Raw genomic sequence first — 26,113 nt, 5'->3', positions numbered from 1 at the left:
TGCGGCCATCACCTGCCCCTCCATTTGATAGGGTATTCTGTTAAAGGAATCCAGGGTCTGGATCCTGTCCAATGCCCAGGGAAGGGCTAGGGCCGTGCCAGAACACCGGGAACCCCAGGGATGTAATTGATGGAGCTCCCTCTGCTGGTAGTTTACCCTTGTAGGCTCCCTGCTGGGTGAGCAGGAGCAAGTATAGTCATTAGATACCAATGCCTAAGCCAATACCAGTCACACTTGTGTATTCAATAAAGTTGTGGCCTAAATTTGCCCATTAACCTTTAAACTAAAATTCTGTCTCCACTGTGTCTTATTTCCTTGGGGTGTTTTTCAGGACGTGCAACCTACTAAGCTATCCAGGAAGCACTGCTGTTGGCTTGACCTCCTTCACTGCCTCTGCTCCTTTAACTATTATATAGACATTATGAGTCCTTTTCCATTAACTTAATTGACAGTTCATTTTAATCATCTAAGACTTTGGCAGATTTTTTTTTTAAAAAAACCAACAACAACAAGGTGTTGTTGCTTGGATGTTACAGAAAATATACTTTCCGCCAAATCTGCCCCAAAACAACCATCAAGGATTGTTTTTAATTTGAAAACTAGTATTTTATATTCAGAACAAGCCACCATTCCCAGTCACAAAAATGCTTATTCATTTCTAAATATAGTGTTTTTTTACCAGGTTGGAGGTGCCAGAGAGGCCAAGGCGTGTGAAAAAACACACAAAAATAGGCACAAAAATAACAAAACTCAGATTCATCGAGCAGAAGGGAAGTAAACATTTCATGTGTGCTAGAGGATACTATGGTTCATTACTGGTGCTTTGGGACTTACTGAGCTCCTGCTGTCTTCTGCAGTGCCTCATAGGTGAATTTTATTCCTGACATGTTATGGATGCATTATATTCTAGCTAAAGTAAAGTCCAGAAATATCTTATACCACTGATACCTTAGCTATTGTAGGTGCTCTGTTCTGTTCTTTATCTAACTTCAAAATATCCTTTCAAATGAGAAGAACACTGTTCTTAATGCAAGCACAACATATATGGCAATGCAATGTTTGCTGTTTGATTTGCGATCCATTTTCTAAAAATCTGCATTTTCTTTCCCAAGACTGCAGCTGTGCTTCTCCATGAATTTTAGATAATGGGCCATATCCAGCTGTGACAGCCCACTTAAACAACAGCCATTCTACTAGCAGGCACTCTTGTTCTTAGTGTGGCACAACGCCCACATCTAATGGGTGTCTTGTACCTGAAATATACCGGTATACTGTGCAACTTCTTGATCAGGAATAGCGAGTGTGGATTATGCAGGCTTCAACTACCATCGTCTGTAACCATTGACCATGCTGTCTGGGATGGACAGAGTTGTCCTCCAGACACGAAGGGTACCATGTTGGCTACCTCTGCCCTAGCACAACTGCTCCTATAATTATTATTATACTAGGTGTTTGTTTGTCATGTGTGTTACTACAGTGGTACCTCGGTTTAAGAACAGCCCTGTTTATGAACTATTCGGTTTAAGAACTCCACAAAACCGGAAGTAGTGTCCCAGTTTGCGAACTTTACCTCAGTCTAAGAACAGAATCCGAAAGGTGGAAGGGCACCATCGGTGGGAGGCCTCATTAGGGAAAGCGTGCCTCGGTTTAAGAACAGTTTCGGTTTAAGAACGGACTTCCGGAACGGATTAAGTTCATAAACCGAGGTACCACTGTACTTGCATAAAGTCAACTTCCGATGGTATGCTTGATCTCACTGTACAACTCCTAGATTTCTTCCATGTATTGTTGCAGCCACTTTCAACTCCATCAGCATTCAAAACAGTCTAGTCCCACTGATAACTGAAAGTCATAAATATATTGCTGGGGGTGGGGAATAGTTATCTAAAATCCACTCTAGTTCCCCTTCGGCAAGACAGTTTGAGAAATGATGGTAGTCACATCAGTAGAGTGTGTGAATTAAGTAAGAGTGCATAAGACTGGAGTGGCTGGGTTTATTTTTATACATTTAGCTTTAGTAGTTAACAACTAACTATGAAATGGAGAAAGGGGTCCATGCAATTCACAAGAGCTATGAAGATGACCAAGAGAAGTAATCACTCTTAATGCACCTTCAGCACAACCTTCAAAATCCTACAAATGTTTCTGTTGTTAAGGGAAATTTCTTTAAGGAAACCTGAGACCTACTAAATCCTGTGTATCCCATTGATTAACAAATGCATATATAAGCAACACACACACACAAGTCACTACTTTTCATTATTGCCTACCTTGATGCACTACTTTGTTGGGGCTAAATACATACAAGGAACTGCTTATCCTGAAGTATAACAAGGTAAATGTAACTTTATTAAGTGTAAAACAAATGCTTTATTTGATCATTACAAATGAACTTTAAAGGGGTTTTGCCTGATCAAAATGTACATCTCTACCAAAATTGAGGCACTTTGACAAATAACAAGAAAACATTCAATCGTGTAGCATCTTTTGTATCAAATCGTATCAATTTGTTTATATCAAACTGTATCCATTTGATTATATCAAATTGTATCAATTTGATTGTATCAAATTATATCAAACAGTAATTGTAAACACAATGTTCAAACAAAATAGAATAGAACTGAGTTATAACCAATGTGCATACTTTAGTAGATGGCAGTTAGCCAGGACCACCAGCCAGCCCTCGAGTTATGAAGGGTACAAATTGTGCACCTGGGACCAGTCAATGAAAGCAAACAGAGAGATCCTGGTCACTCTGGAAAATGCAGGGGTGATAGAGAAAAAGTCAGCCCACAGTGGACTAAAAAACCCCACCTGATAGCCACAACCCAATGAAACGATTGGGCCAATGGCAATATGATGTGCAGCGCTATATTCATGCAGAACCACCTACCATCTCTACTTTCTTCTTTAAAATAGAGCATTATGTCATAGCGCTCAAGACAGGGAATATCCTCTCCCCCCAAATCTCTTGTCTGGCTGATAATGAAGGGTTTTTCTTCAATGGCCTCAGTGCCTGGCTGCTGCTAGCTAGAGCTTACCCCCCACACCTGCTTGAGTGAGGGCTACAAATAGATTAGGTAGGTGGAATGTCACCAACAAAAGAAATACATCTTAAACAAAAATCTACTGACTGCTTCTTTAATACAGTAGTACCTCGGGTTACATATGCTTCAGGTTACAGACTCCGCTAACCCAGAAATAATACCTCAAGTTAAGAACTTTGCTTCAGGATGAGAACAGAAATTGCACTGCAGTGGCGCAGCAGCAGTGGGAGGCCCCATTAGCTAAAGTGGTGCTTCAGGTTAAGAACAGTTTCAGGTTAAGAACGGACCTCCAGAACGAATTAAGTACGTAACCAGAGGTAACACTGTACCTGGTACTATCTGGGTGGCTGTCTACTGTCTCAGGGCCCCAGTTTCAGTCTGTGGAAGACTCTGATTCAAACAGTGCAACAGGAACCTTGATTCAAGGGAAAGCTCTCTGCACCTCCTTCTATACTGCCTTGGCTTGAGGGTGTGGTAATCTTATTGTCTTCAACGTCTGAGGATGAGCCTCCTGAAGCATCTGTTGCTCCACCACCACAGATGAGCATGCAATTGCAGAATATGCCACAGGCCCTTTAAAGATGGCTTACTGCTCAAGTCTCCAATGGCTGATACATCTTCCCTATCTGGCCAGCAGGGTCCACAGGGAGCTGCCCTAGGTCCTGATCTGCTTTGATGTGTACTGGAAGAGGCCCAGGAATTATTACCACTTTTGCTGCAGGCCCTAAGCCCCAGCAGAGCAGGATGCCTACCCACTCGTTCAGCTTGCAAACATGTAAATAAAATGGGTGTTATAAAAAAAGGTTGATACCATCACCAAGCTTCGCCTTTCACAGAGAAGTTGCAAAAGCATCAGATAGATCATTGTTAAAACACTTCTAATTATTAAAAGCCTGCTGAAACATATGTACAGTATGTTAAATACCAGTTTTCTCCATAGTGCAAACTAAAGACACATCAGTGACTCCTATGATTTGCTAACTTCTTAGTTATTTCAGTATAGTGCACTCACTGGAACGACTACTAGAAACAGAGCTCTGTACTCAAAGGAAGTTTCCTCCAGTTATGAGATACGTATGGCACAAGCAACAGTGGCTGCTTGTCTCATTTGTGAACTTCTCAGAGGCAATGTGCTACCTTAGTTGGGAACAGTAGGGTGAGCTACAGGGACCGTTTCTTCATGACAGCAAGGCAATATTGCTCACTTTAAGGGCATCGCATTGAGACAAAAGTTTCAAATTTCTATTAGAGCAACAGAAGGGGGGGGGGAACGATAAAAGACGAAGAGATTGTTATGAATATAGATGTTTTCCCATCCTTCTCCAGTTTTAACATTTAGGCAGAGGAAAGCTTAATGAATGTCAAAACTTTCAAGACTGCAATTAACCTTCTTTGTTCTGACCGACTTTCATCCCTTGCATGAAAATGAGTTTTACATTGACTTTTGTATGTTCATTTATCACTAGATCGAGCTGGAGTGACATTAGGAAATACATGCTATTGACTGAGTTGAAGAAATGTCACAGCAGCTTAATTCTTCAATGTTTTAACTTTGCCCCTCTTCTACAACTCTGGAACCCAGAGCTCAAGGTTTGTTTAAGGTTGCCATATCTTCGAAAGTGAAAATCAGGACAGAGTTGTGGGGTTTTGGGGGGGAGACGGACCAAAGTTGCTGCTTTTTTTAGTAAAAGCTACAGGAATTATTGAGTTTGGGAACTTTTTAAAAAGGCACTTTTGGCACGATTTAACCCCCATTGCCGGTTTTCCAGGACATTTGCCTGATTTCCAGGACTCCATTCCCAGGGGCAAATTCCAGGGCATGTCCTAGAAAATCAGGACATATGGCAGCCCTAGGTTTGTTACTTCAGCACTTCTCAAATGAGAAACTAATGCTGATGCCCCATCCCCCCACAAGTCCTGTGTCTTATGGAATTAAGTCACATGGGGTGCTTTTGTCTGTATATGCACAGAAGGTTGACTTTGCAAAACTATCCCTGTGTTCATTAGTCCCAGCAGTGGTGTCAGTTTTGTTCTCAAAACACTGAACACATTGGCTGAGCCAGCAGAAGATGGTCACTGTGGGACAACAAAAAGCAAATATCTTTTTCTCTAATTCTCAAACCACTCATCATAGCCTTTCGTATCTTCAGAATTCAAGAAACCTTATTTTCCTTCACATTTCGCTTTCAAATGTGCTCATTTGTTGTTATTTTTGACAGTAGCTTTTAGGCTACAATCATAAACACACTTGCTAGAGAGATTCGCTGAATTTAGAGGTTATTATTCATCAGAAAGCTTGCCTAGGATTGCTACTGTATGTGCGACATTAAAAAATGAAGATTGAGGAGGTGCGCACACACAGACACACCCCACATCTGTAAGACAATAAAGGATTTAAAAAATGCATTCTAGTCAACAGAGCATAATGCCCGTTCTTCCCACACGACTATACCATCAAAAAGGCGACCGGCAAACGGCAAGCTACACATGTCAATACTGCAACCCTGCATGCCAAGTTTTACCGAACTTAAAGGGGCAAGTGGCTACAGATCCGCAGCCTGAATCATATCAAATCACCCTCGATCGTCAGAAACATGCAGGAGGCAAACAGTTTGCACCAAAAAGAGCGAATACTTTCTGTACTTGGAAGCATCTTCCTGTCTTCGGGTCTCTTTCCATAAGCATTGCGTGCTACACCGGTTTCCTTTTCTAACCCCTCCAAAGCCTCGTTCCCAAGCAGATCCCTCCCCGGCGGGGGGTGGGGGGTGGGAAGCGAGGGAGAATCCACCTGATTGGCACTTGCTGACACTCACTCTATCCCTGGATCGCAGCCTGCGGCACAAGTATTTTTTATATATATAAAAAAACCCACAACTGCAGCCTTAGATAATTACTACCTACCCCGCAGACCTCTCTTATAAACAAACGGGCAGAGAAAGCCGCCGCGCGTTTCGCAAGCGGCCGGGCAGAGGCGCAGCTCCACCCGAGCAAAGCGCGATCCACAAAGCGCTTAAGCAGAGTACCCCAAAAAGTCGGTGGCGGGACCGAGCTCAGCCTCCAAGCACACGGTCACCCCGGCTACACCCGAAGGCGGTTGGGGGGGGGGCGGCTCACACAGAAATCCCCCTGGGGATCGCAACCTTGACACAGGAGGATCGCAACCATTCCACAGGAGCGGAGATCTTGCTGCCAGCTAGCTCGCAAAAAAACAACCCGCTGCAGAGATGGAGGAACCGGGTAACAACTCGAATACAATATCGGGGCGGGAGGGGGACAGGTAAGCCCCGCCCCGCAGAACCGATCACGTGACTCGGTGCGCGATTCTGATGGCAATGCCCATCAACTTGGGGTGGGGGGTGGGGTTCAAGTATTTTCCATGGGGGGGGGGACTGGGACCCTAGGAGTTGGAGAGCGGAGCCAAAGCGCAACGGGAACTTTTTGGTTTCCGCCGGCCCGAGAAGGCGACGCCTTCCCTACCCCCATCCCCACTCCCCCCACCCCCTGTATCCTCGCGACAGAAGAAATGCTGCAAAAGCCAGTGTGCGGGGGGGGGGGGTGGAGAAGGTGGCGGCTGGAGAAGTTCCACAGCCCAGCGGGACTCCGCTGAGAGCCGAGGGAAGGGGCGCTTTCTCTCGGCTCTCTCCAACTCGCCCTTCCCAAAAGTTTCGGGGGAGACGGGGAGGGGGCTGGCGGTGTGAGGGAGGGGAAGAAAAACGCCGCCGCCGCCGCCGCCTGGTCTTCCCGCCAAGCGCCTTCTCCTCCTCAGCCAGCGTCGCCGAGAGGCCCCCGCGCGGCGTTCCACAGGCTTCCCTCTCCGCCAAAGGGAAGCCAGCCGCTGCCGGGCAGCTGCTCTCGTCTCCAAGCCAAAGCAAAGTCGAAGAAGAACCCACCCCCTCCGAAGCTCGTCGTCGTCCTCCGTCCTCCTCTCGCCGCGTCCGGCGGATCAAAAAGGAATCCCAGCGCGTCCTCTCAAGTTCGCCTCTCCATCCACACCAAACTCCGCAGAGTTCCGGCGAGTTCTCCTCCCCTCAGGGAGCGCTGGGGCTGCCGCTGCTCCTGGCTCGCTCTTCCTTTCTCTGGAGGGAGCGCGGCTGAGGCTCGACGCCACGAAACTTCGTCCGAAAGAGAGAGAGAGATGGAGACGGGGAGAGGGGAGCGCAGCCGGCGAAGTGGAGGAGGCGCACGCGCGGCGGCGCGGCAGGGGAAAGCGCCTCAGCGAGTCGCCTCAGCGGCAGGCGGCCAGCCTCCTTGGCTTCAAGCGCGGAGCCTCCGCGGCGGAGGGGAAAGTTTCGTGACGTCACGCGGGCCGGGGGCCGGCGCGCTTCCCCGCCTCGCCTCGCTCCCCTCCCTCCCGCTCCGCAGCGCTTCGGCCGGCGTGGCGCACGCTCGCCGCCGGGCTCCCCTCGGCCTGAGGCGGGAGGGCGGCGGAGGGGAGCGGCCGGTCGCGCCGGCGGCCTCTGGGCTTTGCGCGCTCGCCTTCTTTTTCTCCCGCCGCCGCCTCTTCTTCTTAGATCTTGGCGGGAAACTCCTGAAAGGCGAAGGCGAACTTTGCGACCGGGGGTTTCCCCAAAAACTTTTTATTTTATTTCATTTTTTTAAAAAACACACCTCCTGTTTCTATTTTTTTTCCAAATTTTTTTTGTTGGTTTTCACAATATTATAAACAAACACATAAGGCAAACAAACATAAATCATAGCCTTGTTGAAAATTACACTTATTAACATTGTTAAGTGACTTCCTCGCTTCCCCTTGGTTGAATTTCATTGCATGTCCTTTTAACGGTTTTCCAAATCACAGTTCTTATAAGAGTTAACTTAAACATTAACATCCTTAGATCTTCACATTAAGAAATTAAACATATTAATTCATCACTTAACATAAATAAAATCCTAAGCCAATTAAGTATCTGCAAGCTGTTTTCAGTTAATTTAACTTAACATATTTAACTAAGTAATCATTATATATAATCCACTCTTCCTATTACTCCTTCTTCTGGTCACGACTCTTCCGGTTAGGTTGGCTAGCTCCGAAAAATCCCGTAAAAAAGCACCTCCTGTTTCTAAGTTGATAAGCAAGCCTTTTCTTTTCCCCCCCAAATTTTTTTATTGATTTTTCCAAAAGAAATTAAACAAACAAATAGACAAACAAACATAAATCTCCACCCTATTTAAACCAAACTTAGTAACATTATTAAGTGACTTCCTCGAATCCCCCTGGTTTAATTTCAGTGTATATCCTTTTAACGGTTTCCCAAAAACAATATTCTTATAAAATTAACTAAATCACTTAACATCTTTCTTTTCTTCCAATTCAGCATTAAACATATTAATTCATCACATTACATATTAAAATCCTAAGCCTTTCTGGTATTCGAAAGCTTTTCCAATTAATTTAACTTAACATATTTGTCTAAATAGTCTTTAAATTTCGTCCTTTCTTCCTGATAGTCCTCCTCCTTCTGGTCGCAGATTCTTCCAGTCAGATAAGCAAGCCTCTTCAAAGATCGGGCAGATAAGGAAGGGCTGCCCCAAGACAATTGTGTCTGCATACTTGCAAATAAACTGCTCAGGTGAATAGAATAAAGTAAAGGTCAGAAAGCAGAGGTTTCTGAAAGGCAGTTACCCCCAATGCAATTCTTTGGTTATGCCAACACAGTAGTGAACCAAAGTGAAGTTTTACAAAGACCATCATGGAAACCTTAGGCCTCTGGCACCAAGCAACCAACAAATATATCAGATCTGTAAGCCTCTGGAACCATTTCAGTAGTAGCAGCCAACTAGAGAAAGAAGCACTGATTTTGCATGGAGTCATGCACATTCTTGTGGGGGGGGTTGCAAAAGAGCAGATTTTTGCTTTTTTTTAGAAAATACCCACCGTCCTCTTGCATATTGTCTGTTTTTTTTAAAAAATGTGATTTTTTTCGATTGATTTGTTTAAGATCCAGGACAAAGCGCTGCCTTCTGGACATTCCTCCTCCTCCTCCCCCGGACGCCGCCTTTGAAATCCTGCCGGTGTCCGGATAAACCCGGACATGTTGCAGCTCTGACGCTGGACGCGATTTGGATAAAGGAATAGGATTTTGAGGCACCGCTGATCTCGAGGCATGTTTGAACTTGCCCGTTGGAATCCAAGTTTGGTTGGACTTGGATGGCGTGCTTAAAGAAAGGTTTCCTAGTTTCTGATTTTTCACATTCTCCACTGTTAATGGAGAAATCTGAGGGCTGCCTTGGTCAAAAAACAAGGACACCAGCCAGGAATACCAGAGCAAAACAGCAGCTAGTAGGCTTGGTCTTTATTGAAGACTGTCACGACAGGACTCCCACCTGCCAGAAGGTGGAACAAGGTGGAAGCCCTGAATAAAAGAGAACCCAAACTTTTTATTAGCTGCTAATCCCCATGTTACACCCTGCCCCAAACTACATCACTAATACATCATGGTTACATCATGAAAGGGGAGGTCTGGTGGCAGTAATCTGAGCATCCTGGACCCTGCCCCATGGTTCCCCTTGCCCTCCACCAAACACCCATCAAGTGTAACAAAAGAGATATTTACATTTTGCTGTTTCCCAGCCAAGTTAATCACACCCTTTTGTCTTCATCTGGGTTTGTTATTTCTGGAACGGCTACCTGTCTGGCACTCAGGTATCAGGATGCCAGGGATTATCACTTGGGGGGGGGGGCTGCTGAGTAGCTGAGCTCACATGAATTTCTGAAGTTTTTGCAGTGAGCCAGTACATAGATACATTTATCAGTGAATTGTTACATTTGGTATTGTGCAGCAGAGGCCCTTTGAATAGATAGGAAGAAACTGGGAGGATGAAGTGTTTTGTGGGGACAAATCACAAAAGTCACAACAGTGATTGTGCTAATTTTGGTAGTGGGCTGCATGTGCATGATATCTGCTGGAGGGGCAACCCCCCCATACATAAATTCCTGCAACACCACCATCCATGGGTCGTCAGAGGCAGAACAGGATTCAGTTCTTACCTTTGAGGACCGTCTCTTTACAACCAGCTTTTTATCTCATAGAATTGTAGAGTTGGAAGGGACCCTGAGGATCATCCAGTCCAACCCTCTGCAATGCAGGAATATGCAGCTGTCTCAAATGGGGATCAAACTTGCAACCTTGGCGTTTATCAGCACCATGCTCTAACCAACTGAGCTATCCCTGTTTCACAAGATATCCCACCTTCCCCACCCCCAAGGAGCTCAAGGTGAGATGCCTCCTTACTTAACCCCCACAACAACCCTGTGAGGGCCATAGCTTACCCATGCCTGCTCCATGAATTCAGTAGGGCTCCCAAATTAACATCCGTGCAGCGGCATCCTCCTGCATGTTTGTTCTGAAGTCCGTCTTTCCAAGAAGTAAAGAAACACATGTCTCATTACGACTGTGTTGGAGGAAGTTGCACACCTCCAGAGCTAGGTGTTCTCGTGCCCGTGGCAGAACTGCCCAGATGACACCCCCTAGCCATGGACAAATTAGCTCTACTTTCTGCCTCTCCTCCAACCCCCCGCCCCTTCCACCCATTCAATTCACCCTCTATTTAAAACCATTTCTTATGAGGCTGTTATGTACTGAGTTGAATAGGATCCAAACTGCAGCAGTCTGATTGGTCCTAGAACAATAGGATCCAAATTGCAGCAGTCTGATTGGTTGGCAGGAACCACCCAATCATGCTCCAGATATAAGTGAATCCACAACCTGATTGGCTTACAGTAGAATTCCAGAATTAACCAATCATGTGCAGCCCATTGTGTAAATAATGTATATAAAGCAGATACTTTGAGGGGACATTCATTCATTCCTCCTCACCACTATGAGCTGAATAAAGAGCATGAAATCACTTTGCGACTCTGAGTATATTTCAGAGGCAATAATCAATATTTATATTTATGGACATATTTTTAGCTGATTTTGCACACACACATCCCATCGCCTGTGCCCCTGGTGGGGGCCCACCTCACCGCCCCCTAGCTACAGCCCTGCACACCTCAACCCATGAACAGGAGCGTTTAAACAGGTATCCCAAATCAGACTATAGATTGATAGCCTGACCTTGGGTTTGATGGATGGGAATGTGCAAAAGTGTGGTCAGATAAAAGTGTCAAGCTAAAGGAACCTTCTTGTGGGCACTGATGCAACTGTGCACAAATATTCCTTAGGATATATCATGGTGGATTCGGGATGAAACATGCGCACTTTAGCAGAGACAATCCCAATTGACATGGCAGCCGTATTTCCTTTCTAAAATGAAAAAGGGATGCCAAGGTAAATGGGAGGTTTTGTTCTCTGTAGGACTGAAAATGTTGATCAATTCATCATAATGATGAATTGATTCATTAATTCATCCGTCTCAGCTCTGCCTTACTCACTCTTTCTCTTAGTTAAACGTTAAGTTGAATAATGCTGGTTAATGTATGGAATATATGACTCTAGAGTCTCAGGCTGGGAGATAATTATTAATCATGTATAAAGCACTTTTGTTTTCATGCTCATCATCGGCAACCTTGTGGAGGAAGGTCAGTGCCGTCTCCTCCATTTATAGTTTCCTGAGGATACAATCCTACTTCTTCTTCCTCCTCCCCAGTCACATTACTGAATCTGTTTGCCTCTCTAGCAGACTCTGTGGGTGGAGAGGAATGCTGTCTGGCACCACCAGTGGTAAGCAATACAAAGCCCTGAAACGGTCCCACTGCTGGAGCTGCTGCGGCAAAAAAATGGATGAGAAAAGCACAACAGCACCTTCCACTTTTGGCTGGCAGCTGAGAGCTAACAGTGCTTTAGATGGGGCACTGACTTCAATGCCCCATGGGTCTCCACCCCCATCATTCAGCCCCGACACTGAGGTCCAGGTCTGAGGGCCTTCCGGCTGTTTCCTCACTTCTAGAACTGAGGTTACAGGGAACCGGGCAGAGGGCCTTCTCGGTAGTGGCACCCACCCTGTGGAATGCCCTCCCATCAGATATCAAAGAAATAAAAAAACTATTTGACTTTTAGAAGACATCAGAAGGCCTGTTTAGGGAAGTTTTTAATGCTTGATGTTTTATTGTGTTTTTAATATTTTGTTGGAAGCCGCCCAGAGTGGCTGGGGAAACCCAGCCAGATGGGTGGGGTATAAATAATAAATTATTATTATTATTATTACTATGCTTCCACAGTCCCAGTTAGGATTGCTGTGTAAGGTGGGGAAATGTTAATATACATGCACTAGGGCCACCCGACGAGTTCCGGGAAGAAATGTGCAGTGAGGTTGGATATGAAGGCACAGATTTCTTAAGGCTGGTTAAAAATCTGCAACAGAATCCTGGGAGACACAGTGGAAGGCAACCATTTAAGGGCATCTGTTTCATTGGTTTATGTGGGACTCTTTTCCCCCCAGCAGGAACTCTCTGGAACTTAGTTTGGGCACCACTCAGGTGGGCACCATTGCCATTCTGAGAGAACAAGGGAGGCATTCATTGGTGAGTCCCAACACATCTTTTTCTATTTTATTTATTTATTTATTTATTTATTTATTTATTTATCAATCAATCAATCAATCAAATTTATATACTGTCCTATGCCCGTAGATCTCAGGGCAGTTCACAAGATAAAACCACAATGTGAAACCACAAAATAAAAAAATAAGCAACCCAATAACCCCCTCCCAACACATTTTAAAAGGGCACTGGATGTTAATCAGTCAAAGGCCCCGTTAAAGAGGAACACTTTTGTGCTAGGTGAACCTCCCTGGGGAGAGCATTCCACAAACAGGGTGCCAGTGCAGAAAAGGCACTGCTCTTTCTAGGAAAATAGCACTGGGTGTATGCATGCAAATTTTCTCTGTCATGATTGTAACACACTCTTTGGTAACTTCCATCGCTTCTCTGTTCCCCATCGCTAAGTACTGAACCCCACTGGGCACCTGGATTCAACAAACATTGTTGAAAACAGTGTCTGTATACTTGCAAATAACTGACCAGATGAATAGAAAAAAGTAAAGGTCAGAAAGCAGAGGTTTCTGAAAGGCAGTTACCCCCCAATGCAATTCTTTGGTTATGCCAACACAGTAGTGTGGTGTAGTGGTTAAGAGCAGTAGACTCGTAATCTGGGGAACCGGGTTCGCGTCTCTGCTCCTCCACCTGCAGCTGCTGGGTGACCTTGGGCCAGTCACACTTCTCTGAAGTCTCTCAGCCTCACACACCTCACAGAGTGTTTGTTGTGGGGGAGGAAGGGAAAAGAGAATGTTAGCCGCTTTGAGACTCCTTCGGGTAGTGATAAAGTGGGATATCAAATCCAAATCCAAAGTGAAGTTTTACCAAGAGCATCATGGACATCTTAGGCCTCTGGCACCAGCAAGCAACAAATATATCAGATTTGTAAGCCTTTGGAACCATTTCAGTAGTAGCAGCCAACTAGAGAAAGAAGCACTGCTTTTGCCTGCAATCGTGCACATTCTGGGGGAATTACAAAAGAGCAGTTGGTCTTTGGTTAGGGAGCAGCTAGCAGCCAGATTAAAAAGAGAGGCTATTTTGATCTTTCTGTTACATGAAATGTATATTTTGGACGTTTGGAGTCTGGTATCTGCCCATGCAAGGTCTAGATTTCCAATGCTAACTTCAAAGCGTCAGAAAGGGAAGCATTGTTGAAAGTTTTAAGGGGAACTGATGGCTTCTTCCTGGCCGCTGCTTGAAATCACAGAGCTTCTGATAGAGCAAAGCTAAAAGGAAATTACTAGGTTAAGAAGTGGATTCCTCTTCAAGAAAGGCTGGCCACTGATTTCTTGAGAGCCAGTAGGCTCTCAACTACTGTCATCAGTATGCTAATAATACTTCGCTTCATCTCTTATTTCCATCAGATCTGAGGAAGGATTTTTTTTAAAGAAAACAACCAATTCCTGGTGACAGTGGAGTTGGATGATGGAGATGGGATCAAGCTGGAATTTGATTCAGATAAGATGGTGGTGATGTTGTTATTAATAATTTAATTTATATACAGCTTTTCATTTTTTAATTACCCCCCCCCCCCGAGTGGTTTACACAGTAGAACAGTAAAATACATGAAATGGAACCAAAATGTTAAATAGAATTAAAATCCACCAATATAATCAACATACAAAAAACCCAGCAGAAGAAACAAATTGCACAATTGCATAGTACTAGTCGTTGGTCACTCAGTTCATCTGACATAAAATGTTCCCATTTGCATGGACTGGGGTTTTTTGCTCTCTCTCTCAAGGTGTAGTTTACATAATAGTCTCCCCACTAATATTTTATCTTTCAACCTTGTGAGGTAAATTAAGGGTGCAGTTAGACATGGGAATTACTGCACTTAGAAGAAAACTTCTACAAAATTGGAGGACAAATTCGCCACAGCAATATTACCCTTTTTCAAGTGCCACTGCCAAGTGAGATCTAGAAGATGGCTACAAGAAGGAAGGCCTTCTCTTTTATAATACCAAAAATTTAGAAATCCATCCCCAGAGATGTTCACCTGTTGCCTACTGTGTGTTTTTTTCAGCATCAATAAATACCTTTTAAAAACTTTCCAGGCATTTTTAATGTAATTTTAGGTTTGTTTTGTTTAAAGATTTAAGTCCTGATAGTGCTTATTTTTATCACTTAAGCTCTGCTGCATTGTGTGTTTAATGCTGCAATTATTCTTTATTGTTCTTCTTGCACATTGACCATTTTTACATAGGCTACCCAGTGTAGAGAACTTTGACTATAGGGCAGCGTAGAAAAACCAATAGTACCTAAAACAATGAGTGACAATCTGTCAAGGGATTATGAGAAACTACTTTGAACAGCAAACTTGGGTTCTGAAGGCTATACGAATGCACCTTTAAAAGTAAGACTTTGGTCAAGAGATGGTTGTTTTTGTTTTGTTTTTTTTTTTTAAAGTTTATTAAGAATACTTGTTATAAGATACCTATCCTTCAGGAAAGTGTGCTTTCACGATCAAAAATCTCAGATATGATAAAGCAGAGACAATGTCTTTCTACTGAAAAGAGAATACATTTATATCTTTCACATCCCTTTTATTACCTGTGGCATCCCATAATGGTAAAAGGATGTTCACACTTTCACACTCTTATGTCATGAGAAATTCATCTGTCACTCCTCTCTTGAACTTTCACAGGAGAGTGCTACAATAACAGCCACTTTTTATTAATCCAGGAAGCAAACGCTGAGAGAAGCCACTTGGGGGAAAAACAGCACAATATTTCTCACAAATGTTATTCACTTAAAAATAAATAATGACAATGCAAAACTGGCAAGTACACCTCCAACATATTTACTGAATTACTTAATGAATTAAATTTAAATTCTGCCTAGCCTCTGAAGAGTTCAGGGTCCCCCCCCCCATTTTATTATCCAGCCCTGTGTGAGTAGGCTGAGAGATTTCTCCTCTGAGCTTCATGGATGAATGGGAGAATGGAAAACCCAGATCTCCCCAGTAAAATAAAAATGAAATAAAATAAAAACCACCCACTCTATCACACCACCTGTTTTTGTGGAGCTGATCTAAATAGAGATGGAAACTCATAAGGCATGGCAGTAAACTGTATAGTAGATATTTTAGCCAATCTTTATGAACCAAATAGGTTTATGAGGTGCCCTCATTTGAGAACAATTTATTTCATGTATGAATTGCTTCCTCCCCAGCATCTCAAAACAGTTTTGCAATAGAATAACAACAAATACTAACCAACTGCATATATAAAAACAGTTTGAAATGCAGTACAAATACTGATTTTAATGGATTAGAATAGGAATTGGGTGGAGAGGAAAGCATTCCTAATGACAATGTGTATACCTGAAAGAGCGTCTCCACCCCCATTGTTCAGCCCGGACACTGAGGTCCAGCTCTGAGGGCCTTCTGGTGGTTCCTTCACTGCGAGAAGTAAGGTTACAGGGAACCAGGCAGAGGGCCTTCTCAGTAGTGGCGCCCACCCTGTAGAACGTCCTCCCATCAGATGTCAAGGAAATGAACAACTATCTGACTTTTAGAAGACATCTGAAGGCAGCCCTGTTTAGGGAAGTTTTTAATGTTTGATCTTTTACTGTGTTTTTAATATTCTGTTGGGAGCTGCCCAGAGTGGCTATCCCTGCTCTACAGTGCCTAGCATCTAAGTCTATTTTCCCTTCATTTCCTGACTCATAGTCCCCAGCCTCTAAACATTGTTCCCCTGCCTTGTAATACACTTGATGGGACACGGGTGGTGCTGTGGTCTAAATGACTGAGCCTCTTGGGCTTGCCGATCTGAAGGTCAGCGGTTTGAATCTAAGGTTACCAGATTTTTTTCAAAGGAACTGGGGACACTTTTTTTTTAAAAAAAAGAGGGGAAAAAGTTGTTTAAAAAAGTTTTTTTATTATTTAAAAAAGAAGTAATATCTTCTCTTCTGTGGTCTCCTATGTTGCACGGCCTTCCTCTGGACCCCAGCCTGCTCTCTCGGAGTGCTAGCCGCCGTTGAGTAGGCTCAGGTCGGGCCTGGTCTCGGCCACATGTCCTTGTCCTCTAGGTGCTCTCCTACCTCTCCTCCTCAGCAGCAGCAGTGATGCGGCAAGGTCAGGACTCCCCTCTTTTTTCTCCTTCCTCTTTCTCTCTCTTCCTTCTCCTCCTTCTCCCTTCTCCTTCTCCTCCTTCTCCCTGCATTGGCTCCTGGGTTTTTCTGGCCCCAGAGCACCACTGAGCAGTTGGCCAGGAGCTCTCACCCCTGGCTCGATATGGGTCGCAGCGTGTGTGTGTCAGCGGTTCCCCCAGTTGATGTGCTGGGTGTCCCCGGTTCCCCCTTGGCAGGGGAGGTGGCAGTGGCAGTCTCAGCAGCCCGGAGCCAGCCTGGTAGTGCAGTTGGCTCTGGCTGGCTTCAGGAGCTGCTCACTGCTGTGGCGCCCGCCATGTTGCCTTGCTGAAAGTCCCCGTATGATGTGTCTTGTGCCGTTGAACCAGTCACACAACATTCATTCCCACTAATAAATGTATAACACTTAACATATAAATCCAGGGACATTAAATGAAATCCGGGGACATTCCGGGGATGGATTTTGTCTTGGGACAGATTTGTAAATCTAGGGATTGTCCCCAGGAAACGGGGACATCTGGTAACCATATTCGAATCTCCGCAACGGGGTGAGCTCCCGTTGCTCTGTCCCAGCTCCTGCCAACCTAGCAGTTTGAAAGCACGCCAGGGCAAGTAGATAAATAGGTACCGCTGCAGCGGGAAGGTAAATGGCATTTCTGTGCACTCTGACTTCTGTCATGGCGTTCCATTGCGCCAGAAGCGGTTTAGTCATGCTGGCCACACAACCTGGAAAGCTGTCTGTGGACAAACGCCGGCTCCCGCAGCCTGACAGCGAGATGAGTGCCGCAACCCCATAGCCGCCTTTGACTGGACTTAACCATCCAGGGGTCCTTTACCTTTACCTAGTACACTTGAAGTGTTCACAAACATTCCATGTCATCACAATAGTTCAGCTAGTTAGAGGCTCACCACCACAATAAATGAATAACAGACTATTTTATCACACAGAAACTGCCTGAAAACAACTCCACGATCGATGCTTCCACTAGGTCCAGCGACCACATTGTTCTTCTACATCCTGTGGTGTTCATCCATATCATGGGGGACATGCTCTTAGCAGCAGCAAGTATGTAGAAGAACAACACGGTGAACACCTGAAAACATGACAATACTGGTGGGAATACGGAATAGAATACACTGAACAACACTACACAAAGACATAGTCTGGTAACTACTGTTGGGTAATAATCTATGTCAGGCATAGGCAAACTCGGCCCTCCAGATGTTTTGGGACTACAACTCCTATCATCCCTGACCACTGGTCCTGTTCACTAGGGATGATGGGAGTTGTAGTCCCAAAACATCTGGATGTCCAAGTTTGCCTATGCCTGATCTATGTGGCAATACCTGAATGTCTAGTAGCTTAGATTGTGTCTTGACAATGGATATTATGCTAAGCTTCAATATCTGGATGACCTTAGCCCAGGCATGTCCAAAGTCTGTATTGGGGGCCTAATCCGGCCAGCCGGCAGCCACAGTGCTCTTCACACATTTATGGCAGAACAACTCAGAATTAGAAACTCATTACAGCAGCCTTCATTAACAGTGCCAGAGGACATCCAGTACATATGGTGAGCTAAAGCCCATAAAAGAAGGCTATAGAAAGGATGGTGTAGTCAGCATATTCAGGTCACCCTGAGCAATCAGCCCCAGCCAACATAAAGCTCAGTCTCTGGTTTAGTAATGTTAATTAGCAAGAAGAGTTCCCTTGATTTTCAGTCCCAAGAGAGGACCTGAAGGTTGCTGATGGGAGAAGCTGCCCACACATTTACACAAGCAGTGATTTTGGAGTTACTGCACAGGTTTGGTAATGCATATCAGCTGCTGTTTTTCTTTTTTCTTTTCTAAAGAAAAACCAAACCAAGTCATTATGAACCTCAGCAATAATACATTTTTAGGGACATCAGGCATTGGAAGAAAGGCCAAAGGCTGACTTAATCTTGATGCTAAATATTTTGCACTGCTGAGGGGTGTGTGGTGGTTCTACAGATATTAGCTGAGTGGGATTCAGGGCTTCTGGGCTCCTTTGAAATTCTCCACCTCTCAAATAACAGGTTGCCTCTACTCTTGTTAGGTGACAAGTCTTGCTGCGTGTTAGGGTCAAACTTTTTTTTTTAAAAAAATAATTTTTATTAACAGGCCAATCAAATCACATTATTTCCAAATCACATTAGTTCCAAATTATACAGCCAGATTTTTAAATTTTTGTTGGGGGTACCCATACTTCAAGCTCCGAACAGGGGTCCAAGCATCACTTATATCGCTGCTTTAATTAGACAGTTCTATCCAGTTCTGTCCAGTTAGTCTCTTTGTTACTTTCCTCATCTTCTTGTTGTTATCATCATATATTCCTTTCTTTGCAATCTCTGATAATCTTCACAAGCGGGTTGAAAACAAACATCCTCTGTGTGGGTTTTACACTCTCCAAAAATCATATCACATAAGGTTTCCACACATTTCCACACCTTCGTAAAAAACTTTCCCTCAGTCCGTTGATTTTCCCAGGCTTGCCAAGCATATCTCAGAGGGCTCTGCCAGGTCTAGATCACATTCCAATCACCATTCACATTCCGATGACCCTGGTCCTCCCCCCCCCGTCCTTCTTAGGCAAGCCTGTCTTGACGAGATGCCATTTAAAACTGCGTCATAAAACTTTCCTCCGTTCTCCGATGTTTACCAATCCTCTCTTTGATCAATAATTCACTCCACACAGTTCTTGAATTCCTGCTTGTGATTAATAAATTGCAACAATTCTTCTCTCTGGGATGGAGGGTTATTAATACTCACATAAGGCACAAAAAAGAAAAGTTTTTTCCTCCACCCCCTTTCCGTTTCACTCCAAACATACCAGTCTCTTAATGGTGATTCATCACTTGATTTATTTGTCCTGCCCGTCGCTCCGCTCACAGAGATCCATTAATCAGCAGTCTTTACTCCCGATCTTCGCTTGATGTATGTGCTTTAGCTTCTTTCCAATTATATAATTCCAATTATATATTTCGAGCTAAAGCGAACCCAGTGCGCTGATTGGAGACAGCGTCAGGAAGAGCTGACTTCACCCAAGGGCTTGTGCCAAGTGTCCGCACCCCCTTATTTCGAATCCGGGGGTGAATTATGGACACCGCTGGCAAGGCAGTCCCCCCCCATCTCCTTGGGGGCGGGGGCGGGAAGGCTGCATACTTCCCATAGCAGTCTCTTAATTACAGTGGTGCCTCGCAAGACGAAATTAATTCGTTCTGCTAGTTTTTTCGACTTGCGAATTTTTCGTCTTGCGAAGCACGGTTTCCCAAAGTCTTCAAAATCACCAAAGTCTTCAAAAACCTCAAAAAAGGCTACCACACCGCGTGCTATGAGTTGCTCCCCGAAGTCATCCTGCGTATTAACGGTTTTAAGAAAAAGGAAACAAACTTGCAAGACATTTTCGTTTTTCGTCTTGCGAAGCAAGCCCATAGGGAAATTCGTCTTGCGAAGCAACTCAAAAAATGAAAAACTCTTTCGTCTTGCAAGTTTTTCGTCTTGCGAGGCATTCGTCTTGCAATGCCTCGTGTGGGTCGGAGAGATGTTATTGTCGGCCATCTTCCAATGCGCCACCTGGTGGCCCCCCGTGTTAGGGTGAAACTTAATACTGCTATGCTGCCCAGGTAAGCCTGGGACAGATGTTTGTCTGTGGCCTTGGATAACTACTGCCCATCAGTGTAGACAATAGAAAGCTAGGTGGAATCTGTAGCACAGAGTTGCAAGCAAGCAGCCTGCTGCTTTAAGAATGCCATATAACTGGCTGGAATAACTGGCAGCCATGCCGTGGAATCCTTCGAATCATGTACTCCCATGACTTTAAATCCATACGGGGGGTGGGGGTGGGGGGTCTGTCAGGAAAGGATTGAGTTGCATCATTCCTAATTTTCACCTTCCTAGGGTACTCCTGGTGTTGACTGCCTCTTCACCACCAACACCAAACAATGCCTGGTTACATGAGTCTCACCTCCAGAGTTAAAAATGTGCAAAAATTGTAATTTTCGGCTTACATGAAGAAGAGCACTCATAGTAGCTGCTCTTCCTGTGGGTGGGAACTCAGATCTCTCCCCCTGAAATCACAAAGGCGGGGGGGGGAGAGACATTTTCTCCCCCATGGTTTGTCCTCCATCTGATATCCAATCTCTGGGTGACACCATGTAAAAGATGTGCCTGCATTCAACTGTACAGTACAGGCATAGCTGGAAACTGCTTTATCATCTTTATTGCACCCACTCGCTGCCTTTCTCTTATTTCCCTTTGTAATTCTCTTGCAATAAGCTTCACCCAAGGACTGAGAGCTGGACCATAAAGAAGGCTGATCGCCGAAGAATCGATGCTTTTGAATTATGGTGCTGGAGGAGACTCTTGAGAGTCCCATGGACTGCAAGAAGATCAAACCAATCCATTCTGAAGGAAATCAGCCCTGAGTGCTCACTGGAAGGACAGATCGTGAAGCTGAGGCTCCAATACTTTGGCCACCTCATGAGAAGAGAAGATTCCCTGGAAAAGACCGTGATGTTGGGAAAGATGGAGGGCACAAGGAGAAGGGGGCTACAGAGGACGAGATGGTTGGACAGTGTTCTCGAAGCTACGTACATGAGTTTGACCAAACTGCGGGAGGCAGTGGAAGACAGGAGTGCCTGGCGTGCTCTGGTCTATGGGGTTACGAAGAGTCGGACACGACTAAACGACTAAACAACAACAAGGACTGAATTCCCACCACCACTGCCTAGACCACTTGAACTACAAGCTAACAGCAAGTAAAGGGGGGGGGGAGAAGCTGGAGTTTGACAAGCAGGAGACTAGGAGCATCACCTGTTGGTTTTCCTGATTTAATATGCTGCACACAGAAGGAAGCACAATCACTTCTGATTTAGGCTGGCTAAGCGTGTAAGGTGACAGATATAATACAACACAGTGATCGGTCTTAACAGGATTGGTCCTGAAACAGTGGTTGCTCATTCATCACAGACCAATGGGTGGACTTGCTTCCTGTGCTCCTAAATTCCTTGCACCGGAAAACACAAACATCACTGTGCAACTCACTAGAAGCCCCCTATACACCAGGGGTGAAGGGAAGAGAGTTCCCAATGGGAGTGTGAAGGTTGTATCAGAAAGTGGCACTGTGAGTTGCCTTTGCTCAGGAAACTTCCCAAACAACATGCAGTGTGCTGGTCCCAGGGGTTAATCAAGAGACAAGGTCTGTCTAAGTCCAGTCCGTGGTTGATGAAGCAATATGAAGGCAGTCCGTAAAAGTCAATGCTGGGTGCAGGGCAGGGTTCAGGCAGGGACTAACAACCACCAACGTTGCTCCAACAACTTGGGGCTGGCTGGCTTTTACATGCCCCGAGGCATAAGGCGGCCCCGATCCTCAGGTGACTCGTCTCTCCTGGCCTGGAGGCGAGCACTCCTCCTGCGGGAACTTAGCTCCCTCCACCTGTCTGCCCCGAGCCTCTGCAGTTCAGGAGAAGCTGGAGGGTTACCGGACCAGAGGCAACCCCAGCTTCCTCTGACGGGGCTGAGAGTGGAGCACCTGCAGGCAATGGGTCCTCTATTGCCTCAGGAGCCAGAGCAGACTCAGCTGGTGCCTGCACCTGAGGATCCAGCACAGGTGAGGACCCTTCAGGCTCATGCCCCAACCCCGGCTCAGCTGGTTCTGGAGGCGGGGGATTCTGTGCAGGCTGGGATTCCTCAGGTTCAGCATCTGAATCTGAATCCCAGGCCATCACACGCAGTCTCAGTAGGGACTGCTGAGATAACTGGAAGTTCCCCAACCATCTCAGACAGAATCAAGAGCAGAGACTCTCACAAGACACAGGAGTTCTTAACCTCATATGGTTTGGGGCAAGATTTCAGTAGGTTTCTATAAAGCCGCCCCATTCATCTTTGACATGAAACAGGTAGGACTGTGAAAGTTGGAGGAGTAATGTTCTTAGTCAGTGAAATTATGCACCTGGAGTTCTCTACGCATGGAGATGGAGGTCCTTCTGGAGATCAGTGGTGGCACCTGCCCTATCAGTGGGACCACCCACCAGTTTGGGGGCACTTGCTGGAGATGGAAATCGCCCTTAGTCTAACTGTTTGCCCAGGCGCAGGGCTTTATCATGGGCAGAATGCTCAAATGTGAGCAGGCAACCTGAGGGGCAATATCAGCATGATGGCCAACTCGTTGAGCAGAGGAAAGTAGCTCAAGCCCAAATATTCATTCACTGCAGGGGAATTACATCTTGATTGTAATAACCAAATAAAGGCTTTGGCCATATTGTACTCCAAGACTTCTTCTTTTTTGCTGGGCATGAAGACTTCCAGATCACAGTGTGGTGCTTCCAGGCAGACATCAACTCTAGCAATGAAGCACACATCACGAGGTTGCTGGCTTCCCCCTCCCTGCAAATAGAGATTTACCCTTGTGAGTGTGAAGGAAATTCTGGACATTCCACAGACATTCCAAGGGTTTGAAAATCAAAACAGTTTGAGATGCCCTGAAATGATTCTGAATGGCTGCTGTTTATCAGAGAATGACACCCAAATAAAAGGTTCAAGGTAAATGTCCCACATCTACACATAAACTGTAAGCCGGTACTACTGCGAGGAGCAAAATGACATGTGCATATGTATATATTGCGCCAGAGAGCGAGGTTATAAAACAGAGGATAAGAGGTTGTTGCCTTCCTTCTGTTTGACTGCCCCTCTGCATGAATGCGAAAGAGAGAGATGTTGGAGACGTGTAGGTAGTGCTCAAGATGTACAACTGCAAGCAGTCTATCCTTTAATGGGGCAGCACCTATGCTATGGAACTCTCTGCCTGTGGACCTTAGGAAGGCACACGACGTACTGTTTTAAACACCTGCTAGAAGCTTTGTGTTTGTTTCAGCAAGCCTACCCAGTCATATAATCTGGTTACCCAGATTTCTTCCAAGGTTTTCCCCGATTTTACCTACGTTTTAATGATGACGCTCTTGTGTAGATTTGCTTTTCGATCGTTTTGTGAGTTTTAGCTGTGTTTCAAAGATGATGGTGTTATGTACATTTGCTTCTTCTGTGGGTTTTAACTACAAATTCATTTATACACCACTTGGAGAGCTCCGATTGAGCAGTTTCCCAGTTTTTGAAATTAATAATAAAGGGGGGAGGAGGAGGGCAGAATATACTTCAGAACATGCCATCGTATATAGCTTCATCCAGCAGCAGAGAAACTGAATCCCTGGTGCTGTGTAAAATATTTAAAATGCTGGGCCTTTCAAATGGGGGCAGGGGGAAGGGAGTGCTGAAATCCACCGGGAATGCTTCTGGTCTCGAAGCTGTGTGCCTTGAGGAACTTAATATGACCCATAATTTTCTCAGTGTTAAAGCGACATACCTCCGTTTTAGTTTTGCCTGGCAAATCCCAGTCTCGAAGTCGGGCTACGATGCAGTCATTCTTACAGAATCAGTGATCATGGAAACCAGCCCTACAATTCTCACAGTATCTATGCCCTGCCATAAAGACTATTATCAGGTTTGTGAAATTGCCAGGGGAAACTTTGCCTTTCTGAGGGGGAGGGAGACATACGCACATCACGACACATTTTGCCGCTTTGCCTTTCCAAAAGTAATTTATAAACTTTGGTTGTGCAATGCTGTTTGTTCTAATGTTACGAGGCTTTTTAGTCTCAGGGCATCTGTACGCAGATGAGGAGGCTATATTTATATTAGAGAGAGAGGTTTCTGCTTTGCAGCTGGGTCTTGTTTCTTTTTTTTTAAAAAAAAAAATACGTTTGCATGATTTCGCCGTCAAGCAATGAATTTGTCTTCAGGATCAGTATGCAGAATCTAGAAAGAAAATCTAGAGAACGGAGGGGGAAATTGAGGAGACAGAAATAATAGGCTGGAATCAAATTTCTCATGCTGTCTGTAGCCCAGCGCTGCTCCTGGATAGACATAACAGTGATAAGCTCCAGGGCTTCTGGTCTGCGGCAGCGGCAGTGATTTTTGTTGCTGACAGCCGGTCACCTGCACGCACATGAAATAAAACCAGTGCAAGCTGCTCCAGCAGCTTGTTAGCAGGACAAGTTGACAACATCATTGCTTGCATTCCCCAGCCTGCTTGCTTCTGTCTGACAATGGCGGTGGAAGGGAAGGGAGAGTTTTGAAGCTCAAGAACTTGGGGAAGGGGGAATAACTAGCTAGTGTAGAAGCTACGATTCTCAGCTTGTTGATTTGGAAGAAAACCTCATTAAAGTCAATGATATGATACAACAAGAAAACATCACAGTGTAGCCTTACCTCCGTGGCAAGAGTGCTTCTGTGCAGGTTTTCAGCCTCCCATGTCCTATTCCAGTACACTCTATTCCATTCCACCCCATCCCAACTTTCTTGTTTTTGAATAATGAATTAATTGGGAGCGGCCTATTTATTTTTTTATTAGAAGATGGCCAGCTGGTGGCAATGGATTAAAGAAGGGAACTCTTTTGCTGCTGTTATTGGTGTATTATTTGACATTTTATATGGTTTACAAATGTTCTTATACAGTGGTACCTCAGGTTAAGTACTTAATTCGTTCCGGAGGTCTGTACTTAACCTGAAGCACCAATTTAGCTAATGGGGCCTCCTGCTGCTGCCGCGCCACCAGAGCCCGATTTCTGTTCTCATCCTGAATCAAAGTTCTTAAACTGAAGCGCTATTTCTGGGTTAGCAGAGTCTGTAACCTGAAGTGTATGTAACCTGAAGCATATGTAACCTGAGGTACCACTGTATGTTGTCAGCTGCCATGAGAAGATAGTATTGTTGTGCACAACCCAATCTCCAAGTGTCAAGAGACTCCAGAGGTGAGTTCCCTTAATCAGGCTTCTTGTTGTTACTTTTCCATTGCTGTATCTGATTAAGTATACAGTGGTACCTCTGGTTAAGAACTTTATTTGTTCCGGAGGTCTGTTCTTAACCTGAAACTGTTCTTAACCTGAGGTACCACTTTAGCTAATGGGGTCTTCCGCTGAAGCAAAGTTCTTAACCCGAGGTACTACAGTGGTACCTCAGGTTAGATACGCTTCAGGTTACATATGCTTCAGGTTACAGACTCCGCTAACCCAGAAATAGTGCTTCAGGTTAAGAACTTTGCTTCAGGATGAGAACAGAAATCGTGCTGTGGCGGTGCGGCAGCAGCAGGAGGCCCCATTAGCTAAAGTGGTGCTTCAGGTTAAGAACAGTTTCAGGTTAAGTACGGACCTCTGGAACGAATTACGTACTTAACCCGAGGTACCACTGTATTTCTGGGTTAGTGGAGTCTGTAATCTGAAGCGTCTGTAACCTGAAGCATCTGTAACCCAAGGCATCACTGTAAACATGTAGTATGAACACCAACAATTGGGAAACACTTGCCTGCGAGCGCTCCAGTTGGAGAACAGCCTTTACCAAAGGTGTCATGCGCTTTGAAGACACTCTAACTCAGGATGCAAGGGAGAAATGTGCTAAGAGGAAGGCACGCTTTGCAAACCCTCACCAC

General features: G+C 45.0%; 1 protein-coding gene across 6 annotated transcripts in view; it reads right to left on the bottom strand.

Annotated features, from left to right (window-relative positions):
- GULP1 (GULP PTB domain containing engulfment adaptor 1) overlaps positions 1-7,325 on the bottom strand; it is a 182,099-nt gene extending 174,774 nt beyond the window's left edge. Inside the window, exon 1 of one of the 6 annotated variants that reach the window (XM_080972267.1) lies at positions 6,938-7,325. The gene's annotated coding sequence lies outside the window, so the exon portion shown is untranslated. The remainder of the gene's footprint in view (positions 1-6,937) is intronic. The other 5 variants (XM_080972269.1, XM_080972268.1, XM_080972265.1 and 2 more) reach the window with 5 other exon arrangements.
- Positions 7,326-26,113: the final 18,788 nt, after the last annotated feature.

This window comes from Podarcis pityusensis (assembly GCF_964106645.2).
Source record: "Podarcis pityusensis genome assembly, chromosome: 1".
NCBI lineage: Eukaryota > Metazoa > Chordata > Lepidosauria > Squamata > Lacertidae > Podarcis > Podarcis pityusensis.
The sequence above is the reverse complement of the archived record's forward strand: the minus strand, read 5'-3'. Positions and strand labels throughout refer to the sequence as shown.